Consider the following 23,423-nt stretch of genomic DNA (forward strand, 5'->3'; position numbering starts at 1 on the left):
ATTGACAAGAGACAGAAAAAGAAAAAAGGAAAAAAAATCCACATTCTTAATCTCCTCTCTGATGTATTAATTTATGTGCCAACTCCAAAAATCTCAAATACAGCAACTGAAAAGTCTCTAGTGGGGCGCTACAGGGTCTGTCCTAGGGCTTGCTCTGTTGAATCTTTATTGAGATTTGGATGAAGGCACAAAGAGCATGATTTTCAAATCTGTAGAAGATGCAAAACTGGGAGATGGATGACAGAATCATGCTCCAAAATTTTCTTGATAGGTTGATTATAATACAATAAAAGTTAACAGAGACAAAAAGTAAGTTCTATTCATAATTCAATTCCATGAGTACTAAGGGTCCTCTATTTGCCAGGTATTGAGGATACAAAAATGAAAGAAATCACAGAGACACAAAGAGATCTCTTCTAAGTATGAATAGGATAGGATTTGGAATCCAGAAAACTTAGGCTGGAATTCTAGCTGTGTGATCCTGGGTTATATTACCTACCCCTAAGAGTCAGTTTCTTCATCAGTAAAATGGCCATCATAAGAGCAGTGACCTCACAGGCTTGTTTTGAGAAACAAATGAGAATATAATATGAAGTGTTAAAGGATTAAACATGAACCTTGATGGTGATAGCGGAGAAAACATGGTCACAGATAAGTTCATTCAAAACAAATAAAAATAAGTCCAAAGTTATTTGAGGGAGAAGTAGTGATACTTCTGGGATTAGGAAAGGACTGTTGTAGAAGGTGGCCCAAAGGGAACTAGGGACTCAAAATGGCAGAAGTGAAGCAGAAGGGTATTGCCTCAGGAACTGACTATGTAAAGAGAGGAAGGCAAGAGATGAAATATTGAGATAGAGACCAGTCTGCCTTCAAGGTAGACTGTGTAAGGGGGATCATCTTGGAAAGAGAGCACAGAGGCAAATGATGATGGGCTTGAAATGCCAAACAGAAGATAATATTCTATTTTGGAAACCCTGCAAAACCACTGGAGATTCATGGACAAGGGAGTTGTGTTCTTTGGGAATATTAATTTGGAAGGTCCATGGAGGATGGAAAGGATAGGGGAAATACAGGAATATCAATTAGGAGGCTATGGCCATTAACCAGGTAGGAGGTGATGAGGGCCTGAAGTGGTGCTGTAGACATAAGGGTAGAGAAAAGGAATGTATGTGTGGGGAGTATCTATACAATATGGCAATTGACTACCTCTGCTTCTTCTTGCTTCTGATTAGAGGGCTGGAGGAGGGTGGAATGCCAAACTCCTCCCAATGCCTTCCTTTATAGAGGGCAGAAACTGGATTCTCAAATTGCTTAACCTTCTATCTGCCTGGTTTCAACTCCATAGAACAAGATGCTCCCATGGGTAGTTATCCCTTGGTGTCCTGTTCCTTTCTCCCACCTCACCATGGCTTTCCTGCCTCTTGTTGTGTGTTGACTCCCTCTTTAAATTCTAAACTCTTCTCAGGCAGGACTTTCTTTTTAAGAACTGAATCCCAAACACTTAGCACACAGTTTCTGGCATATCATAGGTACTTAATAAATGTTTACTGAATTGGATTGGAATTGACAGAATATGAATGATGAAGGAGAAAGAAGAGTCAGTCTTCTAGAAAGGTTGTCCCAAAAGTCCTAATGTAGTTTTAAGCCTTAATAGTTTAAAACTGCACTAAGACTTTTGTAATATCCTGTATTTATCAGCATTGTCCTACCTGAGGGCAATCTGACGATGATATCTCCTCCAAAACACAATAATCCAACAGCATGAAACCAACCTGTGCAACCCTGGCTAATTACCTGAGAAAGATGAAGTTAATCAGAGATTATATGCTTGCTACACAGGTAGGAGCTGGGAAAGATTTGCCTTATTAGCAGCAATATATGTGGAAATAAAATTTAGATGCCTTAAAAGACGAGAAACTTAATATGAGTCAACAGCATGATATACCCATATGAATATGAATGTCATCTGTGAAAGCATTAATAGAAACAGAGACCAAAATTAGAGAGATGACAAACTCTGCAGATTCTATATTGGTTAGGTTGCATTGGGATGGTTGTACCTACTTAGTCAGGAAGGTGACCAGGATAGGAAGGCACCTTAAACTATGTCTTATGAGTAATGGTTTAATGAACAGAAGATGATGATGAACTCAGGAAAAAAGAGACTGGCGGGATATATAACTGGATGGCAGTACCCCACACTCCTGCCCCATTCAAGCAAGCCAGGTAAAGGGATTCATTCAGAGCCACAGATGATAAGGGCTAGAGGTGGGATTTATAACCAGTTCTCTCCTAATTCTAGGTACAGAGCTCTTCCCACTAATTCATACTATCTTTTGGAAGCCTTCACTGATCTCCCTACCAGAAGGTACTCCACGTTGACTGCCTCCTGGCTTCCATTCAGACTGAGCTCGAGTCTCATGTTCTATTGGAAGGCATTCCCAGTTTCCTTCACTGCTAGTTCCTTTCCTCTGAGGTTACTTTCCATCTTCTTACATGGATCATGCATGTACATATTATTTGCATATTTTCTCCCCATTAGATTGTGAATCCCTTGAGGGCGGGAACTGTCAGGTACCTTTCTTTGTATCTCCAGCTCATAGCACAGTTCCTGGCATACAGTCGGAACTTAACGAATGATTGGCAAATGACTGATTTCTCTGAACATGGCACTTACTGACACTAAAGCATTATTGATGGAGTTGTGAAGTGATCCAACCATTCTGGAGAACAATTTGGAATTATGCCCAAAGAGCTTTAAAACTGTGCGTACCCTTTGACCCAGAAATACAACTATTTTGTATCCCAAAAAGATCATAAAAATGGGAAAATGATCCACATATACAAAAATATTTATAGCAGCTCTTTTTGTAGAGGCCAAAAATTGGAAATTGAGGAGGGAATGCCCATCAGTTGGGGAATGGCTGAACACGCTGTGGTATATGAATGTGATGGAATACTATTGTTCCATAAGAAACGGTGAGCAGGTGAACTTCAGCAAAACTTGAAAAGACTTGGATGAACTGATGCTGAATGAAGTGAGTAGAACCAGGAGAATATTGTACAGAGTAATAGCAACATTGTAGCAACATGGTACTATGACCAGCTTTGATAGACTTAGCTCTTCTCAGCAGTACAGTGATCTAAGACGATTCTAAAACATTCATGATGGAAAATGGTATCCATATCCAGAGAAAGAACTTTGGAGTCTGAATGCAGATTAAGGCATACTATTTGCTCTTTACTTTACTCTTTTTTCTTTCTTGTATTATTTTCTGATTCTTTTTTTCACAATATGATTAATGTGCAAATATGTTTAACATGATCATACATGTATAACCTATATTAGAATGCACCCCATCTTGGGAAGGGCAAAGGGGAGAGAGGGGAAATTTTAGAATTCAAAATCTTATAAAAGTGGATGTTGAAAATTAAAAAAATAAATAATAAAAATTATTAATTTTAATTAATTTTATTTAATTTAATTAATAAAAAGTTAAAAGCTAAAAATAAATTGATTTAAAAATTCATGCCCTTTTTTTAGTATTTTCACATCTTTAACACTAAGATGACAGTTCTTTCCTTACACTGAATTCTTTCTAGCTACCCCACAGGACAGGAATAGCCTTATTCATTCTTCCCTCCATCACCATTCATTCATTCGCCATGTATGAGCTTTAGAGAATAGTAAATGTTTATTACTGTACATTTATCTGGTAAAGAAACTCCGTCTTAAAACAAAGTGGGAACCAGCTCAGAAATGTAATCTTAACAAAGGTGCCTTGGGCACTGAGAGGTTAAATTAAGCACTCAAATTAAGCACAGCCAGGAAGTAAAGGTGTTTGTTTGTTTTTATTCATCTGCTTGGTTGGTCAGGATGGGACCAGATGATTCACTGACACAGGAAACTTCCAACGAAGAAACTAACTTTAGCAATTCAGATCTGCATCGTGCTTTCCTCTACTAGTCTGAGAAAAGTTACTTCTGGCAATGAGTTTAAGTGACTTGCTCAAAGTCTCAAAACCAAACTGGTCAGTTTTCAAACCAGGCCCCCCATGGGTCTAAAAAGCTGTTTTTTTATTTTTTTTTATTTTTATTTTTTATATATTGTACCTCTGAAATGAGATCTCTCGAAATTCGGTTTGATTCACTGTCATACGCTATTGTCTAGAGAAGGTGAAGAAGGTCTCCAGTAAGTTAAATGGAAACACTAGCCTTGGACAGAGTGGAAAAGGATTGAATAGTATGGCTAGCTGCTTCAGTGGAAGGTTGAGATCCCAGACTCATTGTCCTAAACTGAAAAATAATGTGCAAAATTGTATAAAAATCTATTCATTGAGAAAGACTTTTATTGGTTTTTAACACTTTTTAAAATTCCACTGCTTCTTCATAGCATAAAAGTTCTTGAAGAATTATGCCTCTGGAAATTTCTACTAAGATAAAAAGAATTCAATTCTTGGCCCTCTAAGCCTTTAAAAATAGCACCCCCCTCGATCCAACAATCAGACTCATCATTGCTTGGTCAATTGTGGTGATTTGTTTTAAATGTGATGATACGAAAAACTATACAGGAAAGCATGTTGGAATTATTGTCTGCATCAGCAAAGGAAGTTACCCCTGGGAATGAAATCTCAGATCCTTGAAGTCCTGATGCTTTTACATTAAGAAAAAAAAGATGACCAAGTATAATCTTTTTCCTGGCATTCAAAGCCCTCCATAATCAATATCACCATACTTTTCTTTAATCACAGATTTAATGTTGAAAGGGATTTTAGAGGTCATCTAGTGCAAACCTTCCATTTTACAAATGAAGACACTGGGGCCAAATATAGGTTAGAATGACTGGACAAAAGTCACAAATGTAGTGATTGTCAGAGATAGAATTAGAGCTCAGGGTAGCTGTGTGGTACAGTGGGTAGAGTACCAGGCCTGGAGTCAATAAGAATCTTCTGTAGTTCAAATCCAGTCTTGTACTCTTAGTAGCTATGTGACCCTGGGCAAGTCAGTTTCCTCATCTGGAAAATATCTGGGAAAAAAATGGACAACCCACTCCAGCATCTTTGCCAAGAAAATCCCAAATGGGGTCATGAAGAGTCAGACACATTTGAAATGACTGAACAACAACTTTGTGACTCCAAACCCAGCATTTTAATCAATCATACACTATACTATGGTTTCCCCCTTTTCCTCCCCTCTCCTTCTTCTCTCTGCTCTGGCTCTCTCTCCTCCTAATCACTTTCACCCACCATCTCTCACCCACTCTCTCCCTCTCTCTCTTTCCCACTCTCCCCCTCTCTCCCCCTTATTCCTCTCTCTCCTTTTTCTTTCTCTTTCCCTTCCTCTCTCTCCTCTCTCCCATCTCTCTCTCTCTTCCTCCTTTCTTCCCTCCCCATCCACAGTTTTGTCTTCTCTCTCTCACTCTATATGTGTCTCTCACCTTTTCTCTCTCTCTCTCCTTTCTCCTCCCTCTTATTCTCTGTCTGTCTCTCTGTCTTACTCTAGCTCTCTCTCTCTCTTTCAATATGAATTCCAGTAACTGTGATTCCAGTTCCAACACATTCTCACAGCTATATGTACCATAAAATCTTCCACCCCTAGAATAAAGTGTATTCAAGTCCCACTTCTGACTCAAGCTGGCTGCATGACCCTAGGGAAGATAAATTCCCTGTGCTTCTAGCAACTCTTCAAGATGACAAGTTTCAGAGGAAGTGCTACGCTGAATTGGTAGAAAGCATTGCCTCACCTGGGAATTTCTTGTACCCATACAGTCCTAGTCCTTGTCTCATTCCTGAACTGAATTTTTCTCATGTCTTTTCTTCCTTCATCACTTTCATTTTCTTTCTCTTCCTAAGGGCATTCAAGTTTGGTGCCTATGAGACTGAGAGGAAATGATGTTTCATAATTGGACCAATAGGAGATATCTTTTTGAAATACAAAGTTTGCAAATTCTGAATGTACAAACACCAAAATGTTGTGAAGGGAGATGGGTAAGAGAAGACCTAACAGAAATCAGGTCTTCCCTGTCTTTCCCTAGCTGAGGTGGCCATGCCAGAAAGGCATGCATGGGCCTAACATCAGGCTGCTTCCCAAGACTGATCCCATGTGACCCAGTGAGCAAGCTTTCGTCTTTGCCTTTAGGAGTCTTGACAAATTGTCTGAGGCCTCTCTGCAAAGGCAAAAAGATGACCAAGGTGGTTTATTGATCCCCAAAGGGACCATTTGTCATTTTTGAGTGGGCAGAACAGACATTCAAGGGCAGGGGACATCAAAAGAAAAAAAGGAGGGAGAAGAAAACCCTCATAACCAACCATCCCACTGAGAACATTTACAGGCTTTCACAGATTGGCACATCAAAAATAGAGGATGATTTGTAAATAATACATCTCTGAGTGAATTTTGGTTCAGATAAAATCATCTAGAGAGAGGGAGTCAGGGAGGGGAAGGAGAGAGAGAACAGAATATTGTGCACCAGGAAAGAACAGAGAACTAGAGAATCTGAGTTTGAATTCTTTCATTGTTATTGCCTGTGAGACTTTGACCCAGTCATTTAACCCCTATTGGACTCTTTGTCCACATCTAGGAGATAAAGGGGTTGGATTAGAGGGTCTCTAAGGACCCTTCCAAGTCTGGAGATATGATACTAAAATTTCATGGGCTTTGAACAGCAACTGTGTCCACATAGATCCTTGGAGGTGGTTGTTTCATTCTGAGACCACAGCAGTTTGTGTCTTCAATGGCACCCCTTGGTGTACTCTCACATACATGATGGTCTGGACTATACTGCTAACTAGCTATGTGCTCTTGGCAAATCACTAACTTTCTTTAAACCTCAGTGTCCTCTACTGTATAAAGGGTATATTGAATTAGATAAACTCCAAGGCCCCTCCCATTTCTGACACTCCCTGTTCTAAGTTCCCTCCCACTTCTGACATTCTATGCTCCATGTTCTAAGTTCTCTCTGACATCCTAGAATACTGTGCTTAATTGCATCTGTCTTTAAACAGAAATTATGCAAAGATCCAGCTCAACTAAACACATGTTGAATACATCCTAGAAGACAGAGAGCACTTAGTCTTTGAAAATTCTTCAATATTTCCAAACATCTGTGACTTCCTCATGTGGGTCTTCCTTCTACTGATATAGACTAAAATACTGTCTCTTCCCCCTATCAAGATCATGTCCTGGTAGATGGTCCCATAGATTGCCATGGCAGAAAAAGAGAGGGAGGGAGGGAAGGAAGAAGAATAAACACCTGTTGTCTATGTGTTATGTCCTTCTGACCTTCAGCAGGCACTCAGAGGACAGAAACAATATGGAAGTATATGGGCAGATACTCGAAGTCCTTCCATCTGGGTAGAAAAGGAGCTGCCAGGGGCTGTGTTGATCTGATGTAGCTTTCAGAACTTAAGGCTACCTCAGTCCCACAACAAGGAATCAGAGCAAGAACTCTTTAGGGATCATCCCACAACAACCAGAAGTGAACATTTCATCAATTCACCATGATCGTAAACATAATCAGTGCTCCATAAATATCAGCTATAAATATTGAAGTTAACAAAGAAAATTCCATCGTGTTGAAAGGACATAAAACATCAACAATAATAATACTTTGAAGTTTGCGAAGTACTTTGTTTGCTATCCTATTTCCTCATCTCAACAACACTAGAAGATGGGTGAATTATTATTCCCATTTCACAGATGAGGAAACTGATACTGAGAAAGGTTATTTGACCCTCAAAACAAGCCTGTAAGATAGGTTCTACAACTGTCCCCATTTTACAGATGAACTGGAGAGAGGTCATTTTTATCCTTAAAGAACCCTAAGACTTTCATTGTATTATAATCCTGACATTATAGATGAGGAAAATGAGTCTGAAAAAGGCTAAGTGACTTGACCAGGATTCAAGATAAGTACAAGTCTGAAGCTGGTTTCAAATTCAAGTCATCTTGACTCCAAGCCCAGCACTATGCAAGATACCACTGAGCTACCACTTTGTCCATTCATAAGGAAAGGGCAGAAAGCACTAGGGGATGGTGAGTCAGTCTTTTGCTCTCTGGAAGGTTCCTCTGCTCATTATCCATGAAGACACCATTGTGGTGAGGGAGATGTAAATCCATGTACACCTAAATGCTCTGCAGAAGAAAAAAAACTACACTGTCAGGAGAAGTGGCTACTATCCATACTGGAAGAGTCAGCATTCTCATCCTTGGCTTACCCCCAAGTTACTTTGAGTCTTGAATAATGAAGAAGACAATCTTCAAAAGTTTAAAGCTGAAAGGGAAAAAAATATGGAGATCTGTTCCTGTTGGTTCTTATTCCATATTCCCTTATGACAGTTTCAGTTAAAAAGTTAAATGTGTTTGCGTGTGTATGCATATGTGTGTGTAAGTGTGTGTACATCTCAGCCTTGAAGAAGGGATTTCCTTGCAGGGAAAATGGAGATAGGTTTCTATGTTCCAAGTTGATCTGCCATGATCTTTTGAGCATGAGGTGGGGGAAAGAATGCTGGACATGGGGCCAGAAAACCCAGATCTACCAATCCCTGGCTGTGTAGCCCAGGATGAGTTCAGTTGGATCCAAATACTTATTGTCCTCACTTACCCAAGGTAGAGGCTGCATGAATTTTGTGCACAGAATTATGGTGAACACAGTATGAGGCACAGTACCTCTGTTGTTTGCTGTTGTTGGTCACTCATATCAGTCCTGTTCAACTCTTTGTAACCCAATTTGGGGTTTTCTTGGCAGAGATACTGGAGTGGTTTGCCATTTCCTTCTCCAGTTCATTTTACAGATGAGGAAACTGAGACAAACAGCCAGTGTCTGAAGCCAGATTTGAACTCTAGCCTCCCTGATTCCAGGACCAGCTTTCTATCCACTGTGCCACATGGCTGCCCCAATATTGGTTAATTTTACCTTTTCTTTCCCAACAAAAAATGTTGAGTTGTTGTTGTTATTGTCATTGTTTTGGGTGGGGTGGGGTGTTCGTAATGAAAAGAGGCAGCAAAACTTTTAAAAATATTCTTTCAAAAACAGCATGGACAAGTTTCAGTGTGCTGAATCATTGCTTGTCGCCATTTTCAAAAGTATGTCCCGCTACCAAAAAAAATCTCTTCTCTGCTGGAGGCAGCATGGTAATGTGGATAGAGGCCTGAAGTTGGAATCAAGAAGATCTAGGTTCAGATCCCTTTTCTAGGTAGCTGTGTGACCCTAGGCAAATCACTTAATATCTCTGAGCTTTCCTTCATTATTGATAAATCAAAGGAATGGACCAGATGGTCTCTTCTAGCTTGAGAGCTATGTTCCCTCCCCATTCCTCAGCACACACTTCTAAAGCAACAACCAAAGCATGCACCAAAAGCTCCTACCAGTATTTTCCAATATCAACCATGCCCTTTTACTGGCCCCCTGGCAGCAACAGCTGAGGCTCAGACTCCTAGATGAAAGCTTGTCTATTAAAGATTCTGATGCACAAAGGAAATTTTGCCTCTGCTGGATTTAAAAGACAATGGTGGAAAGGAGGAAATGATTCCCAGTTAGTGGGGAAAATTTATATATTAACATTATATTATATATTTTATATTATATACTTAGTATATTAAATATATATATTAAATCTCATAAAAAACAGAAATGCTATCTTCCCTCACCCCACCCCTGAACACACACACACACACACACACACACACACACACACACACACACACACACACACACACACACACACACACACACCCCTTTTCAGGTACTTTTCACCCCTTTCACTCCAGCCCCATTGACCTTGATGTTCTCTCAATTCAGTATTCCATTTACCATCTCCAAACCTTTCATGGTCATTTCCTTACCTATGGAATAAATTCCCTCCTCACCTGAACTTTTTAGAATCCCTGGCTTTAAGACTTGACTCAAATGTGTCATCTTATCGCAAGCCTTTCCTAGCTTTCTTAATTACTAATGCTTTCTCACTCTTTGAATTGCCATGTGTATAAATAATTATTTACATATTTTATCCCCCAATGTATTGCAAGCATGAGGAAGAACTTTTTTCTTTCTTCCTTCCTCCCTTCTATTCTTTTTTCTCTCTCTTCCTCTTTTTCTATTTCTTTCTTCCTCGATTACTTGCTTCTATTCTCTTTGTAACTCTCCTTTTCTCTTTTTCTATCTTCCTTCCATTCTCTAGCTCTTCTTTTTTCTCTTTCTTTATCTCACTTTATCTTTTTCTTCCTTCCATTCTCCTTTCTTTCCTTCTTTCTTTTTCTTTCTTTCTTTCCTTCTTTCTTTTTCTTTCTTTCTTCCTTTCTATCATTCTCTAGCTCTTTCTATTTCTCCTTTGTTCTCTTCCTCTCTCTTTCATTCCTATTTGTTTCTTTTTTCTTTCTCTTTCTTTTTCTTCCTTCCTTTCTTTTTCTTCCTTTTTCCCTAATGTTTTGCAAAGTGTATGGAACATGGCAAGTCTTTAATAAAGAATATTCATGTGAAATAAATGGAAACAAACCAGAGTGTTGTTTAACTTACAGCAAAATCAGACCCACTGTGACTATGGAACATCGCTTCCATAGTTGAAAAAAGTCCATGAATTCCTAGGAAAATAAAATTAAAAAGATATTCTACTCCTAGTGATACCACTAACTAGCTGTGTGACCTTGGCAAAGTCACCTCAGCTGTCTGGGTCTCAGTTTCCTCCTCATCCATCACAAGAACATGTTGAAGGTATGAAGTGATGGAGAGGTTCTTGGATTGAATACTTTTAAGGTCTTCTGGTAGAACTTATAGAGATAAGGATTTATGGGTGTAGGGATGCAATTCCTATCAATGAGAGTAACTCAAAGTAACTCAAAGGCTGCCTTAGAAAAGTCCCGTTTAATAGAGACCTTCAAGCAAAGGGTGGATGGATGACCACTTGTTGGAAAGGGTATCATGATACTTCTCATATTCAGGGTTTAACTGTGTCCACTATTCTTCCTAAACAATTGCAGGTGGCAATGTTGCCAGCAGAAGTTACAACTTCATCTGCACCTTCTCATTCTGAAGGATTCTTTTTTCCATCATTCTCCACAGAGAATCTTCCCATTGTGCTTGAGTCATTCTCCTGCATACTTTAATATTTCATGAATATCTTACTGTGTAAAAGAACTAACTGGATTAGCCATAGACTCAATGCTTATCATGCAAGTACCATAGTCGCGGTATATGTAACATTCAAATATTCATTTGGGGAAGTGGAGAATCCAGCACCTGCTTCATCCCTCTTTTGATTGACCTGCCTCAAGGTATTCCCTCAACTGAATGACTAGCATGGCTTTAAGTAAGGCTATCTTACCAGCATAGAATGAACTGTGTCAACCAGTAGGACAAGTAAATGTTTGAAATAACCAAGTAGGGGCTGCCACATCCTTAATTAAACATCTCTAGGAGAATTATTTTTTAAATGCAACTCCAATCAAATCAAGAACATTTATTACATGTCTACTATGTGCCAGGTGTGTCTTCCATTACCACTTCAAATGTATTTCCAGACAGAAGATACAGCTAATTTTAATTTGCATCTTTCTTATTATTAATTATTTTGAGTATAATTTCATATAGTTGTTGATTGTTTGAGTTTCTTCTTTTGAGTGCTAGCATGTAAACACTTATCTACTGGCAGACTTTTCATTACCATGAATTCAGTACTTCAAAGACAGAAAATATTTTTCTGGTAAACTGTATTCTAGCTCTTTTGGATCCACAAAGCAAAATACTAATGTGACAAGAGAAGTTAAAAGGATATTATCTTTTTGGACTACTCAGCTGGTTTATAATTATAGCCCTGGTCTATGATTATCATAACGAAGATCATAGAATCAAAAGTGAAAGGGAACTTAATCTAATTTAACTTCCTCACTTTTTACAGATGAGGAAATGAAGGCCCACAAAGGATATGTGTTTTGAATAAGGTCATATAAGTAGTTAGTGACAGAATTAGTATTTGAACTCAGGTCCTCTGGCTCTGAATCAACTTTTTTCCCACTATACTCTCTTTGCTTCTGTCATGACATGACTGATTCTCAGATAGCCAGTCTTTGGGATCGTTTCAAACCATTCTACCCTTCATAGTGGCCTCATTGCATTTCTTCTAGTGAAGAGACAGTACTTATCAGAAGATCATATGATCAAAGCTATGAATAACCTCAGTCCAAAGTTATGATGTGAGTCCACAATGAACGACAAATCCAGCATTCTTTCCTTTGTACCACACAAGGTTGGGGGGTGGGGAGAGTGTTTCATGGTGAATAAAGTCCCTAACTTGGAAGTCCAGAAACTCTGAACTTGAATCCTATCTCAAATAACTTATTCAGCACATACTATGGTGTCAGGCACTGCACTTCACAAAGAGTATCAATTTGATTCTGACAACAATCCTGGGAGGCAAATGCTATTGTTACCTCCATTTTACAAATGAGAAAATTGAGGCCAACAGGGTGAAGTGACTTGCCCAGGGTCACATAGCTAGGAAGTGTCTGAGGCCATATTTGAACTCAAGTCTCACTGACTCCAGACTCAGTGCTCTATCCACCGCAAGACACCTGCCTCTCTCCCTCCCTTCCTCCTTCTCTCTCTATGCCTCTATAATAATAATTTTCAGGGTTACTGTCAGGTTCAAATGAGACAATGTATAACAAAAACCTTGCAAACACTAATATAGGTAAGTCAGCATCATCACTGCCATCGTTATCAGCATCATCGTCCAGCCCCTTCATTTTATAGATAAGACAACCCAGGCCCAGAAAGGTCAAGTAACTGTACTGAAGTCATACACGTAACAAGTGGTTGATCTAGGATTTGAACTCAGGTCTTCTGACACCAAAGTCAACATCTTTTCCCTGTGTACCACCTTGTAGAGGGGATTCCTTCACAAAGTCTAATGTCTCTGGTGTGCTTTCTAGCCCTGAGATTGAGTGAGCTATATATACAATGATTCCAGACACAAATACAAACCTACTCCAATTTCCATCTTGGGTTTTGGAGGCCAACAAGAGCGATAGCCAACTGTTTGATCCTCAAACAATTAGCAACTTTATCAGAGTTTTAAAGGAAAACCACTCAGTATCAGGGGCTGATGAGCGCTCTAGGCAAAGGATCTTACTGCTGCCCACAACCAACACACGGCCACAGGGATTCCCAATAAATTCCAAGTTAACAAGCAAATTGCTAGCTGCCTGAAAGTCGATGGCCTTATAAATCTGAATAGTCCTAATGGATTCTTCATTTCCACAGGACTTATCACTGCCACACCAAAGATTTCACATTCTTTTTTTTTTCCTTTCATCCTGCTACACTTTCAAAGTATACTCTCTTGGACAATAGCATTTATCCTTCAATGAACTGAGTCAGACCTCCTTCCATTCAGTCGTGGGAAAAGTATGGGTTAATAAAATAATACCACAAGCTGTACTCGAATCAGAGAATCATCAGGGACAAAACGACTGGCAATGAATTGATAGACACAACATGGAGATTTCATAAATACCCATTTATAGTCATAAATATTTAAGAACATTTTTAATAGATGTTACCAGATCTAATGCTTGTAACTCCCCAATCTGTGTTGAATGAAAATTCCTGAAAGTGTAAAGTCCTCAGGGAAGAAGTCAAAACCATGAGCAAATAGGATGGAATCGAAATCATCCCTGATGTATCAGAACTGTCCCAAAGACGCTTTCACTGAGTCGTCTCGGCGGTTCTCAGCCTGGAATCTATGAACGCATTTTTTCCCCAAAAATAATTTGATAAATATGCTGATCATAACTGCTGTCCTTGTTATCCTATGTATTTTATTTCTGCATTTAAACACATTTGAAGAAGGGGCCAATGGACTTCACCAGACTGCGAAAAAGGTTCATGACACACACAAAAGGTGAAACCCTAGACTTGCTTTCCAGTTTCTAGAAAATTAGGTGGCACTTTGGATAGAGTACTGATTCTGGAATCAGGATGATCTGAGCTAAAATTCATTCTCAGATACTTACTAGCTGTATGACCCTCAGCAAGTCAACTTAACCTAAGCCTATCTCAATTTTCTTAACTGTAAAACGGGAAGAATAACACCTACCTCCCAGGGCTGTTGGGAAGATTAAATGAAATATTTTTAATATGTTTAGTACAATATATGACACATATTAGGTGCTTAATATGTTCCTTTCCTTCCTCCCTTCCTTCCTTCCTCCCTCCCTTCCACCCATCCTTCCTTCCTTCCTTCCTTCCTTCCTTCCTTCCTTCCTTCCTTCCTTCCTTCCTTCCTTCCTTCCTTGCTTCCTTCCTTCCTTCCCAACATCCTAAGGCAGAGAAGACATGTGGTGTAATGGAATGAGCTTTGGATTTGAAATCAGAATACCTGTGTTGAAATCCTGGGTGTCAAAGGGATGGGGTGACATTGGGCAAGTGCTTGGACCTCACTGGGCCTCAGTTTTGTCCTCTACAAAATGCAGAGATTGGACCTTAAGATCTCTTTGAGCTCTGAATCTTTGTACCCATGAGCATTGCTCAAAGTTCAGTAATAAAGACAGGTTAAAATTCACAGACTCCTCAGTTCTGTGTGGAGGTTCACCTCTATTACCAGCTCCCACCAACTCATATGTAAAAAGGGGAGGGGAAGTCTTGTAATCAATAAGATGCTAAATAACTAGCTGTTGAATCGTTGACTTCAATTAAACTAACTTACCTGGCCTTGCCTCATTCATTCCCCATACACTTTCCTTGCTTCTTGGGAATAAAGCATTTTGGGACTTTGAAGAATTGCTTTATAAATCAGAACCCAGAGCCCCAAGGGGCCTCAAGAGCCATCTAGCATAGCCTGCACCTGCATGGAAATATATACCACCATATCCCACACAAATGCTCATGCAGCATCTACCCAAAGAAAGCCAGCCATGAGGAACCTACGATCCCCCAATGGCAACCCATTCCATTTCTGGGTAGTTGTAATTACTAGGAAGTTATACCTTAGATTAAATCAGATTCTACCTCTTTGCATCCTCCACCAATTCTGCCTGCTTCTGTCCTCTGAGGCCAGAAAGCTTATGAACTGTAATGACTTCTAATTGAGCCCAACCAAGTGCTTCACCCCCCCACTTTACTAAATCTGCGTATGCTTCCCTTCCCACGACCCACCCTCCCACGGCCCTCTTCTTAAACTGTTCCCTTTCACCCTGAAAACAACCACCTACAGAAAGTTCAAGCCAAAAGCCAATCAACTGAACCAAACAGACTCATGGGCTGTACTGGAAACATCCACAACTCCACAGAGAGGCAAATCGTACAGAATGGAATTTGTTCTGTGGAGAGCTGTCTGCAAGTCTTTCTACTGTATCATTTCTTAAACAGCACCGTCAGTTCCCCCACTGTTGCATAATTATATAATGAAAGACCCAGATGTAATTCATGTACACAAGAGGGCAGAGTTATGACTGATAAGGGACCTTTTCTCTATTTGCATTGATAATAATTTTTTTTTCCTTTAAAGCACGGGGTGAGGGGGAGGAGGACTTCGTAAAGGGATGAAACACAGCTAGATTCTGAGCAACACCGGACTATCGTCAATCTTACCAACAACCTCCCATGACTTCATGTTAGGAAGACTGTGGTTCAGAATCCTAACACAAGACACCTAGTAGCTATGAGACCAAAGACATTAGGTTTCCCAAATTTCAGACATAAAATAATAATAATAGTGGCAGACTGGCACAATTTATACAGAGCCTCAGTTTTAGCCAGGAAGACATGGGTCCAAGTCTTGTCTTATATTTAGCAAAGAATCAGTAGGGAAAAACTGGACCTCCTTGGGATGTGAGGAAGGATGTGTATACTATGGTCACACCTGCAGTTTTGAAAAAAATAACTTTGGCAATTATGTGAAGGACAGATTGAAGGAGAGAGTTGAGTCAAAGAGCTTTCACATTCTCTCTTTGCCTATATACACACACATATATGTAAACACACACATATACATACAAATACACATTATATGTATATAAGTGTATATACAGTGCATGTATACAGCATGTGTATACATATATACATACCATATAGACATGAAAACATATACATGTCTATTTACATGCACATATGAATGCATGTATATATACACACATAAATATGTACACTGTTGCTCAACCTTCATTTTTGAAGAGGACTGATGCCATGCATATATATGTACACATGCATGCATACATGTACACACAGTATATACTCATAATTATAAAACAAACCATAAAAACTCAATGGATTTAGAATGAGAGATCCTAGGTTCAAATCCTAGGTCTGACACATAATATCTGTGTGACCTTGGACAAGTCTCTAGCTAAATAGCACAGTGCTGGGCCTAGAACCAGTAAGACTTGAATTCAAATTCAATTTCAGACACTTATTATGTTGGGACCCTGGACAAGTCACTTAACCATGGCCTGCCTCAGTTTCCTCAATTCTAAAATGGGAATGATCATAGCACCTACCTTGCAGGGTTGTCTCAAGGCTCAAAGGAGATACTATTTGCAAATGCTCAGCACAGTACCTGACACATAGTAGGCACCATATAAGTGTTTCTTCCCTTCTTTTCCTTTATTTCCTCAGTCTTCTCCTTTTTAAATGAAGGGAGTTGGACTTGATGGGTTCTTCCAGACTTCAGTCTATGATCCTATGAATGTCTCTTCATTTCTGCAAGCTGAAATCCTCATGCCTCAAGTAACACCTCTCTGTATTTGCGAAGTACCTTATAGACATGTCTTATTTAAGTCACACTACCCGGGTGTGAAAGGGATAGGGTGATGCTGGGCAAGTCCTTTGATCTCATTGGGCCTCAGTTTTGTCCTCTACAAAATGCAGAGATTAAACAAAGATCTCTTTGAGCTCTGAATCTTTGTGACTATGAGCATTGCCCAAAGTTCACTAATAAAGTCAGGTGTCTTAAACAGAGACAATACAAGTACTTATTCCCATTTTGTAAATAATCATTTAGCACTTTAAGGTTTAAAGAAGCACTTTGCCCAACATAGTGCTGGGGGTGGGGTAACTAATATAAATATGATGATCCCCTTTGGTTAATGTGAAAACTGAGGCTCAGAAAAATAAGGTTACTTTCTCCATCTCACACAGCAGAACAAATTCCAGTTTGGGTGTTTCTGATGCACATCTGGCATGCCTTTCTCTCAGCCCTACTATCGCAGTGGATAGAGCACCAGTGCAAGAGTCAGGAGGACCTAAGTTCAAATTTCACCTCAGACGCTTGACACTCACGAGCTGTGTGACCTTGGGCAAGTCACTTAACCCCAACTGACTCATCCTGGGTCATCTCCAGTCATCCTGATGAATACCTGGTCACTGGATTCAGATGGCTCTGGAGGAGAAGTGAGGCTGGTGACCTGCACAGCCCTCCCTCACTCAAAACAGAGTCAAGTGCAAGTCATGTCATCATTTCTCTGATGGCATGGTCTTCTTTGGCAACGAAGAACAAACACACACACACACACACACACACACCTATTACATGCATTTCAATAGTCCCATTATCTAGAAAGAAATATGAGCAAACCATGAGAAAGTAGCTTATTACCCAAGTACAGTGATTTATTTATACCAGTCTTGTGGAGAAATGACTCTTGAAATTTCTCTTTCTGTATATTATTTCACTGACTTTTTCAGCACCAAGAATCTACTCAGCCAGAATATGACCTAGGTAGGAATTAAATTTGATGCTCATTTGTCATTGATGCTGGCCATGTTACCTACTCCCTACCAATTCCCCAAATACAGATCTGTCCAGAGACCAGAACAGGGAACTGCTGATCCCAAGAATCCAAAGAGTCCACTGGAGGAGGTAGGGGGATGGAAAGGACACTGGTTCAGAACCTGGCTCTGATTCCTGTGTAATCCAAAAAGTCACTTCAACCTCACGAGATCTGGGTTCTCTCATCTGGAAAATGAGAGAGTTCAATTAGATGACCTTGGAAGTCTCTTTTTTTCAACAAAGGCAGCTAGGTAGCACAATGCATGGGGTATTGGACTTGGAGCCAGGAAGTCATCAATTCAAATCCTTCCTCAGACATTTCCTAGCTGTGTGACTCTGGGCAAGTCAATTAATGTCTGCCCTGCCTCATTTTACTCATCTGTAAAATAGAGATAATAACAGAACCTACTTCCCAGGGTTGTGGTGAGGAGCCAATGAGGTAATATTTGTTAAGTGCTTTATACAAATATTAGCTATTATCTATCATCATCAGATCTAGGATTCTATGATGTCAATCACATCCTACCTATTTTCTATTCCCTAGTTAAGGAATGCTTCACCTTCACTTCTGCATGTGGAAATCCAATCCTTTGTTTAGTACTATGACCATCACCACAATCCTCACAACTGCTACCACTACCACTACCACTACTACCACTATTGCCACCACCACCACCATTGCCACCACCACACATCTATGACAACAATAAAAGCCCTATCGATGGGTTATAGACAAAATCTTAAGAGTCCAGCAACTTTATTGCCCTTATTTTACAGATGAAGCAACTGAGGTTGAAGGAGTTAAGTAGATCCCCTAGGTTAACACAGCTTATAAATCTGGAAAAATGTTTTTAACTCAGATCTTTAAATTCCAAGCCCAAATTAATAAAGCCCTGTCAGGTTGGCTCATAGTAGAGTTCTTAAATGGATTGTATTCATGGGCAAACAAAACTATCTGTGCTTTACTCTGCCAGTCTTTGGAATCCCACAGGAAAGTGTCCCATAAAGAACACATATCTTGTCATCAGTCATTATAATAATAATATTTGCTATTCCAGCAGCCCTATTATCTGAGGAAAGGATAGAGCTTTTAGGACACTAACTCATTAGCATCTCTAGCACTTCTAAGAGACCAGACAGATAAATCTTCATTTCACTAAGAGAACAAATTGTCCCCACAATAGTGGAGTAAGAATTAGAGCTCAGAAATAGGACTGGCTCAATTTGTGCTGTGGACAACTGTTCCCATGGCAGAGCCATGTAACTAGGGCAGGACAGCTGGGGCACCGGCCCAGGGTATCAAAATTTAGACAGCAAAAACAATCCATAAATTCCTTTAACAACCCTAGGAACAATTTAATTTAGCACTTAGTTAGCAAGAATGATTAAAGAGCTATATGCCCACCCTCAGCTTCACTGTGTTCTGGAGGCTGGTGTCCCAGAGTGTCCCCTCTAACTGAGTTTTACCTAAAGAACTACATATTATGTGAAGCTTGTCTCAGGAACTAAAAATGCTAGTTGTGGCACTGGCCAAGGGATGATGATGGCAACGATGATGATGACAATGATGATGATGATATGACATGATATTTTATAGAGCTTTAAGTTTGCAAAGGGCTTTATAAAATTAACTCATTTTATCCTCACACAACCCTAGGAGGTATATGCTACCATTAGCTCCATTTTACAGATAAGGAGACTGAGGCAGGCAGAGGTGAAGCACTTTGCATAGACTCATAAAGTTGATCCAGAATTTGAACTCAGGTTTTCTTGACCCCAGCCCCAGCACTCTATCTGTTGCTTGAGCTAGCTGCTAATCATAAAAAAAAATCTGTGAGGTACCTGCCTGGTACCTGCTCCACAACCCAAGAGACTGAGTTCCTTAGAAGATCTATCAGGGTCATGATGCCCATCTCTGTCACTAGCTGCACCATCTCCTGCAAGTCACTTAAAGTCTCTCCTGGAGGTTCACACTGTAATCTGTAATATGGGTGAGGGTGGGACTAGGTGGTCTGTAACATCGTGTCCAGCTCTACAGATGGGATCCAGGAACCCTAAAGTAAATCGTCTGAGACTCAGTCATCTCTTCTATAAAACGAATCCACCAGTCAGTCAACTAGCCTTTAAATGAACAAGACCAGTACTGACACTATCTTGTTCAGAATGGCTTTGAGGAAAGTGCTTTAGAAGCCTAAAAATGCTTCATAAAAGTGAGTTATTACCATTACTACTTAAGGACAGAAAGGCAATACTATCTATCTAACACACACACACTTTTTAAACAACCACCTAGCCTCTCAACGGCCGCTTTGCACCAAATGCCCGCTGCAGGCCTCCCAGACCAAGGCTGAGTTGTGCTGCTGTTTCCTGGGCTGCTGCCCATCACCACCAAAACTCCTTTTGAGCCCAAGCACCTATGGAACCTCTAAGAAAACCAGGAAGGACCTCAGGCTTTTACTACCCTGGGCCAAGTGTCTTCACCAGTGAGGAAATAAACAATTAACCCCCCTGGTATATTGCTAGTGCAGGTGGCTACAGGATGCACTGACTCGATGAATGCATTGTCCCCTATTCTGTAAGGATTTTTAAGACTCAGAAGAGCAGGCAAAGCCTCTTAGCAACCCTCTGATGCTGCTTAAGCACTTTCAGAATCTCGATGAGACTAGAATGCCATCCAGCTTGTTCCTGGAGATTCCAGCTCTATTTCCAAGCAGAAGAAATTAATGTCACACAGAAGAAGTTTTATCTCTAAAAGGGAACACTTAATTAAGGAAGTTACTTGGTAGCTACCCTCTACCCATTCAGACTTCACACCATCAAAAAGATCTGTGTTCAGATCCCTGCTGTGGCACTTAGGGCTTGAGTTCCCTCAGACAAATCATTAGGTGTCTCTAGGCCTCAGTGGTAAAATGAGAAAATTAGAATAGCATTAGATATTCTCTAATGTCTCTTCCAACTCTGAACCTAGGGCCCTATAAACCGGCCCAAACTCTATCCTATTGGGCAGATATTCTTTTCCTTGTTTATTTCTTTGTCCTCCCTTAGGGCATACCCTGATCAGAGACACTGTCCTCTCCTCTAATGCCCATTTCCTTGATGGCATAGCCGTGATGGGACTGGATTCTATAATTTTGGGTCAGTAATTCTGGTTCTATTAACTAGCTTCAAAAAAGAAAACCAAGTGCATTAAAAGAAAGGAGAAATCTCAAGGCAGAGCCTCCTAACAGTACGATTTGGAATGTACTTTTTGAGCCAATTTATAGCAACAATCTATTTGTTGATGTATATATGTAAACACACACTTCCAAAAGGTGGACCACCTTATTCTTGTCCTAGTCTCTTGAATGACCCCCAGTTTACTTCTGATGGTGGGCAGAGGGGGAAAAGATGGGGAGAAAATCTCTAAAAAGTAGGAGGGCACTTCTAGCCTATTTCCCTGTAGAGGAACTTGCTTCTTTGCTAGGAAAGGTGAACGCCTCCATTCATCCGCCCTAGAAGCCAGCATTGGAGGGACAATCTCTTGGGTCCCTTATATAAGCCACTGTAAAACTTTGTGTGACATTCATGGAAAATGTAAGCTGCTCCCAAAGGAGATCCTTTTAATGGACTGAGTGACAAAATTCACGGGTTCTGAATTCAGCGGAAACCTGCTCAGCCGAGATACATCATGGGCAGAGGGGATGGGAAAAATAAAATCCATCCTCATTTAAGAGGGCCACACAGGGAATGGATTCCTTGCACCTGGCTACCATCTGTTCCCTCTAAGAGACCCGTTTAAGATCAAATGGCTTTGGGCAGAGCCCACAGGCTTAATCAATTCCAAATAGACTGATAGATTACAGGTTCATTCTTCAAAGGGAAATAAAAGCTGGAGCCAGGTAATCACACAATGGACAAAATAGCTGGTATATAGTAACTTTGGAGGACCTGAGCCCTTCGGAATCATTGACATTTACGCTGTCAATGCCTGAGCCTCTTATATATCGACCAACTCATCAGCAGCAACTTTGTCTAACAGTAATGAGTCGTCTTGTCTAAGTCATACCTATTCTCCCCGCAGACCAGCTGCTTCGGAGGAAGACCTGGGAGCTAACTCTCTTATACCCTGCCTACTAACCCACCCACCCCTATCCAGTTTGAGTGTAGTCTATGCAACATGGAGAACAGAAAAGTTCTCTTCCCCCCCTCCCCTTCCCGGGATCATGCCAGGACAGGCAGATGTGTGCCCTGCACGGTCGGAGGAGGGGACTCTTGTAAACCAGTCTTTCCAACTGCATAAATGCCCACCAGCATGCCAGGGGGCACTCCCCGCTGTGTGCCGGAGGAGTGGGGGGGGGGGAGAGGAGGGGGGAGCAGTGCACTGGGCTGTAGAACAATCTGGGGGCTCTGAAGGAGGATAAAAGCGGGAGGAGGAGGGGAAGGAGGAAGAAGAGAATGGAGAAGAGGGGAAAGAAGAGGAGAGGATTTTCTTTGCGACTACTCCCCTCTGGATCTCACTGCTGGGGAGGGGGCGGTGATTAAGCCCCTCCAGCACCCCCAGAGCCACGTTGTGGAGTGACAGCCACAGGTTTGGCTAACTTGTCCCGAGAAGGTTAAGGGACTCTTCCTCAGTCCAGTCGCTGGTGTGCCCGGCGTTCTTACCTTGACCGCTGGAGCCGCCCGGTAGAAGGCGGAGGAGGCTTCGGGCACCGGCGGCGGGCTCTGCTCAGCTAGGAGGTGTCAGTCCGGCTCCGGGGATGCGCGGAGCAGCTGTGCCAGGCGATGCCAGCCCAGGCGACCAGGAGGCTGCTGCTGCTGCCGCCGGCGAGGCTACGGTCCCTGCCCCTGCTCTGGTTCCCGCGGCTCCCGCCGCCGCCGCGACCGGCTGCTGTTCGTGGGACTCCTCCTGGGCACCGCCTGGCACGCTCCTCACGGGCCAGGGCCAAGGTCCGCGGGCCCCCTCAGCCCCGGGCCGGGTGGGCTGATGCCCTTTAGGGCCTGCCCGCTGCTCCTGGCCACGCCGCCGCCGCCGGGGGAGGGGAGGCTGGCCGCGCCCGCCCGGGCCCCGCTGGCCCCTGCCGGAGAAGGGGTGGAGAGGAAGGGAGGGAGGGAGGGCAGTCCAGGCCGGGCCCGGACGGCTGGCAGGCTGGCAGGGGGAGCGGGCGGGCTCGGGGCGGCCTCTTCGCCCCCTCCCCCAGGGCCTGCGCCGCTCTCTGCTCCGCGGGAAGGAAGGCGATCGGGAGCTGGAGCTGGAGGAGGAGGAGAGGGCCTCGCCCGGCCTGGGAAGAGGAGGCAGGGGGCGGGGGCGGGGGTGAAACCCCGAGAAGGTCACCGAAGCGGAGGCGCCGGGAGCGGGGTGAGGGGGGGACAGTGGGGAGGGGGCCCAGAGAAAGGCAAAGGAGGAGTCCCCGCCCGCCCCCCGCTCGCACGCTAGCTCCTCCTTCTCGGCCGCGGCCGCCCGAGCTTCCCCGGCCTGGGCTGGCTTCCCGGGAACTGTCCGTGCACCGCCGGCGGCTGGGGCTGCCCGGGCCGGGAGCCGCTTCGGGGCTGGCCGCGCCGGACCGGACTGGCCTTGGCTGGGCTGCCCGCTGCTCCCCGCGGGGCTCGGTGCCCTGGCTGGGCTCGCCGAGCGTTCCCGGAGCAGTCTAGCCCCGCCGCCGCCGCCGCGTGCCCCGGGCTCGGGCT

General features: G+C 42.2%; 1 protein-coding gene across 1 annotated transcript in view; it reads right to left on the bottom strand.

The window, feature by feature from the left end:
• The window catches only part of LARGE1 (LARGE xylosyl- and glucuronyltransferase 1), a 611,843-nt gene extending 589,154 nt beyond the window's left edge, over positions 1–22,689 (bottom strand). The window contains exon 1 of the mRNA XM_072655854.1: positions 22,401–22,689. The gene's annotated coding sequence lies outside the window, so the exon portion shown is untranslated. The remainder of the gene's footprint in view (positions 1–22,400) is intronic.
• Positions 22,690–23,423: the final 734 nt, after the last annotated feature.

The sequence above is a fragment of the Notamacropus eugenii genome, chromosome 3 (genome assembly GCF_028372415.1).
Source record: "Notamacropus eugenii isolate mMacEug1 chromosome 3, mMacEug1.pri_v2, whole genome shotgun sequence".
Lineage (NCBI taxonomy): Eukaryota > Metazoa > Chordata > Mammalia > Diprotodontia > Macropodidae > Notamacropus > Notamacropus eugenii.